We start from the raw sequence: 7273 nt of genomic DNA, 5'->3' as shown, positions 1-7273 counted from the left end.
AGAGAAGACGATCATGTTCTCTGTCAAATTCAGACACAAGAGAAGCCTCAAATCTCATGAGTCTGTGGATTGACACACACACACACACACACACACACACACACACACACACACACACACACACACACAGCGAGGGTTCAGTGAGGCAGTAAGGTATTGGCACTGAGGGAATACAAGGAGCAGACAGTAATTAGGAACCAGCCTACTGTACCATACACACACACACACACATGGTATAAACTATTATGTTCTTGGGCACACACACACACACACACACACACACACACACACACACACACACACACACACACACACACACACACACACACACACAGTGTAATTAGGTAGGGGCCCTGACGCCCCAGCGGTGAACTGAACAAGCCCCTGAATACCCGCAGTGGGAACGGCTGAACACCATAATACGTGGGAAAAGGGCGTGAGCACACACACACACACACACACACACACACACACACACACACACACACACACACACACACACACACACACACACGTTAATTAAGTGGCAGCCTACAGTGTGTGAAGGGAACAAGGCGGCTGGTCGCAGTGGGAGTGTTGGTGGACGGCAGCAGTCAGGATTAACACGAAAAGACCTGCTTCCCTCCTGCCTTTCTCTTCATATATCATCGTGTCCCGCTCTCATTAAGCCACGCAGAAACACACGTCTTCAAGTCTGCCGGCTAATTCTTATCACAGGATGAAAACATCTCGCATCAGCCAGCAGTCTATAATATTACTTTGTGGAATAAACACTTGAAACCAGACATGTGTTGATGAAGCTAGCAGCGTGTTGCTCTGACTGGCTGCTTCGTTTCTATGTTTTATGAAAGTCAAGACATTTATGCAAAAACTTGAATTCAAAGTGAATGAAATGACACTTATAGTATCATGTGCAGAGAGTTAAGATTACAATTACTGAAGTGAAGGACACAGGGGGAAATGTTTTTGTTCAGTTAAATGTGATATTTTAATTGCAATTTAAACTTTAAATCACCGTAATATTCAGTATAATTAAATCAATGAGGCATTTAGAACAATCTAGTTTTTTTAGCATTGGAAGGAGGACCTTGACTCTTTAACTAAGTACTGTAGACTCACTCTAGAAAATAAATACTTCATTACAAGTTATAGTGTTTACATGTTACAAAAGAAAGTATGCAATTGTAGAATCTTAATTTAAAGACTACTTTCACTGTGTTGTGTCGAAGGAAATTGTACTTGAATCTATATTACAGAGAATATTGGTAGCATAGATGATCATATAAACATATCATGTGTTTTTTATGGAGACGTTGACTAGATATAAATGCTGTTAAAGTACAAAGTGCAATACTCCCTCTGAAATGTTCTATATTAGAGGAACCATTATGCAAAAATGGGTTCAGATAAAAAAAGAAAATCAAGAAAATCTTCAATGATAACTTTAATAACTTTGCAAATTGTACTTATAAGCAATTCCAATTATGTTTTGATGCAAATGTATTTGGTTAAGGCTTGCTGTAACATCTCAATCAACACACACACACACACACACACACACACACACACACACACACACACACACACACACACACACACACACACTGAAGTTCATTGCTTCGATCTCTTTCTATCTCTGACATCGCTCTGCTGTCCCTTTCAGACTCTTACACACACACAGCTCAATTTCTGTGTGTGTGTGTGTGTGTGTGTGTGTGTGTGTGTGTGTGTGTGTGTGTGTGTGTACTCACATCATTGCGCTGTTTAGAAATTAGGACAAAGCCATTATTGTCAATCATGTAGCATGCAATATCCTGCGATGACAAAAAAAACAGAGAGCAATTAGTTATATAAAAAAAGATCTGTGTCAAACATAACAAGATGACAGATCATAACAGGCAAAATAGTCATATCATTTACTTTATGAAGTTAAAGCCACATGTGACAACCTTTTAGAGTTTGAATACAAAGACATGATATAGTTCATTCCTTTTTATCTTTAATTCATAATGACTTAATATCAGACAGTTATACTCACAACGCTGTCACACCGAAGAGGACAAATCCCATCTACGTCAGAGCACTGGAGGACAGGCAAGTGAAACTGTTTCAACACTAACAAAGCGATTTAAATATAGGTGGAAGATGTGAAAGTGTAGTTTGTGTTTATGATGATATTTGTGTACGTGGAAACATGATTGAACACATGTGGGGTCTGTCTGTGGACGTGTTATGCGTGAACATATGTCCGTGTCGACAAGTGCATTTGTACTACCTGTCGCTCTTGGTGAGGTGTTCATTTGTGTGTGATACTGTATGTCTACCTGTGATTGGCTCCTGTGTGTCTGATTTGTGTTCTTCTACATCTCTGAATGTCTGTGTGTGTGTATATATTCTGTTTTGGTGTGAAGCTGTCTTCAAAGAGCTAAGCAAGCGCTGTAGATGTTCAATTTGGCTCTGTGCAAAAAGTAAAGTGATGTTTTGATAAATGAGGGGAACTTATGGATACTTACATCTGTGTCATTTGGCTGAGAAGACACCAAGGGAGGAACAACGAGAAATAAAAGAGAACATGAAGAAAAAAGAGAGAAACATTACTTCAGTTAATGATGTGTGAGCCGCTGCATTGACTAGATTGTCTCACTCTGTTGCTGTTAGATTGCTGGGGACAAAGCCATGCATCATCTCAGAGCATAGGCTTTTTAGGAAAAGACAAAAGAAAGCCTTTTTTTTGTTATAATTGAAAATGAGTGAAGATTTGTTTACAATATTTACACATTCTGAAGCAGAAATGTAACACATAAAGTAACGTGCAGTTAGGTGTGTGTCATTAAAAAGGGTTTGTTTACTATATATCAGCCGCTGCAAGTGTGCATCAACACTCTCTGTAAACTTAGCTTACTAACACTTTCCTTCTTCACTGGAAGGGTCATAGTTCAATAGTTCTCCTCATGACTTTATGGTCATCTTATGTCCACAGTGTCTGTCGACTGGCGTCTGTGGACAATGTGTCTTTAGAATCACGGTCAGGCTATATAGAGCGGGTCGAAGTTGCGAATGAGACAATCTATCATCCTTTTCAATCCCATTACAGCAAAGTGTCATTCTTTCTCTCTGCTTCCCATCGCTGCCTCCTGAAATAAACTGCAACTCAGTGAGGGGACTGACAGAGAGGATGATCCTTCCCCACATGCTGTTGGTACCTGATAGCATGGCATGATGAGCGACATCATTTATAGGAAACTATATAATCTGTTCCTGCTAATTACGTAACCAAATAAAGTCTTAAGATGTCCTGCTGAAACCTGTAGGATACAATGTTTATTGGACTTAAGAAGCACATACATGGAACAAGCTGAAACGTTGACTTTCATTAAATGTATTATGTCCAGGGGTGCACATAACTGTTTTGCCCTGGTAGTCAAAGGAGCAGCTGGAGATGTTTCTTGGTGCGCATCCTTAAAATGAAATATACCGGACTTTTTGAGGGGTACTTGACTTTATGAACGGGGGGGGGTGGGGGGGGAGGTGCGCTAGTGAGCACGCTCATGAACTGTTCACCTCGCAGCAGGGTCTGTGCGGAGCGAATAAAGCAGACCCTTCACGCGATAGCGAGGGGTAGAGCGAGGGATCGCAGATGCCCTCGTGCACGCGGACGGATTAAAAAAATTAAACCTAAATGGCTCGCGAATTATACTTTGGCGGCCTTTAATATACCAGTTATGTGCAGCCCTGATTATGTCAACAGATTTCACATAACTGTATTAGGTTAGTTTAAAGTAATAATATTAAGTTTAAATAAAAAAATATATTATTGCTTTCAACTAACCTTATACAGTCATGTGATATTTGTTGACATAATACACTTACTTAAAGTGAACGTTTCAATTTTTCAGTGTACTTGAGATTGTATATTCCTGTAGCTTTAGTCAAAAATGAGACCACAAATTGAAATGTTATCCTGACTGGTGGCACTGGTTAATTGTACATTTGTTGAAAAAATACACAGATAATCGGCCCATTATTAGATCATTCATTTCAGAGTGCATGATTGCTATTTTTAATTTGTTGTGTCGGATGTGTGAAATCTTCAGGGGGCCATGAATGTGCACATGAAATGTATGGAAAATTATATTAGGATATTTTTGATGTACAAAAGAGTGTTGTCCTTATGGTGGCGCTAGAGAAACAGTCAGGTAATCACAAGACTTGAAGAAGACATATAAACTGTCTTCACCATCCGCAGTCACTCTACGCATAAATGAAAATACAGAAAACTGCCAATTTGTTCAACTTGGCTAACTGCCTCGGACCCTCTCTTTGTTCTGATGTACGTTATCCACTCCATTAGCGGCCATGTCTCTCTCAGCCTCCTAACGTTTAACACCACAGATTTCTAAATCTGGGCAGCATGTAAGAGGCTGTTTCCCTGGTTGGTAAACGTGTCTCATATGAAAGCTCCAGGTGGAGTGAAGGTGAAAGTGAGAGCATCAATTATCACTCTTATTCTCTGAAACTCGTTCTCACCGCAGTAGATGATACCGCTCTCTGCTCCAGCAACACACACTTGAATTCAAAGTAAGCAACACACTTCAGTATTATAACCATGGCGTTATAAACTGAGCTTGGCTATGCTATGAAGCCTGATGCATAAATATACTGTTTCCTTACAAGCTGCTCCATTTCTAAGTATACATAAAACATTTTTATCTTGTTTGCAAAAGGCGAGTTCTGTTTCTGGGATTGCACTAATTACACATGTACCTTCATAACTGATTTGAAACACTGCTGTGCTGTTATCACGCATACACAGAAACAGTATTGTAGTTGCAAATGTGGGACTATAGACATAGGGAGACCAGCTGAGTCTTGTCCACGAGATAAAGAGCATGCCAAGATGCGAATGGCAACAAATCTGTCATTTTTTATTCTCATTACTTTCGCCTCACAGCCCCTCACTGCGTCTCCGCCCGCTGTCAGACATAATATAACAGCAATGGACTGTAAGAGATGGATCCTTGCTCCGTGCTATTCACACTGTACATTTTAATGTGATATATCTGTAAGAAAGGGCAGATATAACAAAGGGAGGAACAGCCAGTGTTGTAAGGCAATTATTTTTTACTCCTTTGTATTTATACTTGTTCTTATATTGACATTTACAAAACATTTGCAACTTTAAAACACCATGGCAGAAGACACACACACACACACACACACACACACACACACACACACACACACACACACACACACACACACACACACACACACACACGGAGACAGTATACCCAGCAGTGTGCTGTACAGAGCCATCAGAAATGTTTTCTATTCACATTCTGACAGATTCCTATTAGATGGAAGCTATTGCCTTATACTTACCCCCACTAATTCATTATGTATGACCTAATAACATCTTATTGGAAGCTGCTCAAACTTGATACTGTAGCTACAGTATAAGGTCAGATGTAATTTCCCTCACTTATGTAACTCTTCCCCTGCGATCTGAGAACACATGCCTGCATTACTAATACTTACAGTGATCATTTCTCTAAAACACATAAAGATTAAGCTCATTTGATTTTGTTAGTAATTAAAGTAGGGATGTATTGGATTAGATTTTTCTCTGATATGTGATATGCCTATATTTTCTAACTAATTTAGCAAATTACCAATGCCAATAACAATATTAGCTTTTTCCCCACCTAAATGAAGAGAATATCAAGTATTTCCTGCAGTATAATTAACATAATATTATGAATACTCTTAATTTGTACATAGGCTTTGCAGGGTTTTCCTGAAACTCCATTATATCATTATATAAATATAATTATTATTATATTAACTGAAATTGAAAGTGTCATCTTATTTTTCAGAAATGTTCATTTCTTTCAGATACCAATATTTTCTTAAGCCTTTATAGGCCCCTACCAAGTGCCGATATCATTGTGCAATCTTAACTAAAGCAAATAAATCCATATTTCTTAATGAATGCACTAGTCATATCTTACATATTCACACAATAAACGTAATTATTACAATGTTTTTGACACTTTTACTGCTACAAAATGCATGGGCAGCATGGGTGAAGATCCAAAGATTACAAGTAATATAAGTGTCATGAGCCACAACAGGACACCGTGTTTTGAAGACGTCCTTTAATGTATGACTCTGTTGCCATGTAACCAGTTGTTGTACTTCCTCCTGAATATGTATTTCATTCAGGATTTTACAGTAGGTGCAGCATGTTCACCCCTGAGGGAGCCTAACACTTAAAATAGAGCACAGAGAGGGTTTCACACAAACACACATGCATGGTTAGACACACATGAACACACACAGTCATGACAAGCATAGGCTGTGAATGAAGGCACACACAATCCCCTATGAAATAAAGATGTGTGCCGGTGAATACATGTCAGGAAGATAAGATGATTACGTAAGATATCTTAGGGCTGAGGGTTGAGGAGATGAGGAAGAAGGAGGGACTATAGGAGATGAACAAAGGGGGTGGAGCATTAAGGGAAAGAAGAATATCGAGAAGAATTGAGAAGAAAAACGGGACATAAGAGGATAGAATATTGAGAATTGAGGGAAGAGAGGAGAAAGACAAAGGGGCAGACAGTAAATTAGTGTGGGGATGACTTTCTCCACAGCATACATCTTGTGGATAACAAGGCCACTGCTAATGCTGCTAATGAGTTCCTGGTAGATGAATGTGGACACAACAACACACTTGTGCACAGATGGTCTTGCATATGGTCCTTGTCAACATGACACACATTAACATTAACAGACACATATACGATACTCTCCCCTTCACACCTCCACACACACGTTCTGAGCATGGCTTTGGTGGCTATCCATCATTTAGTGGCCGGCCAGAAGCCCTAATGCTCTTTTAACTGCCGCCATTTACAGTCATTGGAGCAGAGCCGGGGAACTGCCAAGACATCAAACACCTGCTACAGCAAAGGTGTTATGCCAAATTTAGCAACTTGTCCTCAAGAAAATGTTTCTTGAAGGTGTTGAAGAACCCAGGGGATACTAAGATCCTACACTGAAACCAGTCTGATGAAAATATCCAAGAAGCAGATAAATATCACCTGTAACAATTCGAATAAGGACATTTAAATCTAAAGAGAATGTTGGGGGTTTCCCTTCCCTGTAGTGTGTTATATACACTATATAGACAGTTTGTGAAATGTCTTCTCTCCTATTCCACGGTCCAAGTGGTATTATTGCAGACCACGTAAAGTTACAGAGCGGGGGG

General features: G+C 39.5%; 1 long non-coding RNA gene across 1 annotated transcript; it reads right to left on the bottom strand.

Moving 5' to 3' along the window:
• Positions 1–1744: 1744 nt before the first annotated feature.
• LOC104954307 (uncharacterized) lies at positions 1745–2730 on the bottom strand. The gene is made up of 3 exons (XR_799321.1): positions 2514–2730; positions 2039–2083; positions 1745–1814 (listed from the first exon to the last, which is right to left on the bottom strand). It is a non-coding gene; the product is annotated as an uncharacterized lncRNA (long non-coding RNA).
• Positions 2731–7273: the final 4543 nt, after the last annotated feature.

The sequence above is a fragment of the Notothenia coriiceps genome, unplaced genomic scaffold (genome assembly GCF_000735185.1).
Source record: "Notothenia coriiceps isolate Sejong01 unplaced genomic scaffold, NC01 NC01_scaffold00023211, whole genome shotgun sequence".
In the NCBI taxonomy this organism is placed as follows: domain Eukaryota; kingdom Metazoa; phylum Chordata; class Actinopteri; order Perciformes; family Nototheniidae; genus Notothenia; species Notothenia coriiceps.
Note: the sequence above shows the minus strand (reverse complement) of the source record. Positions and strands in the feature narration are given on the sequence as shown.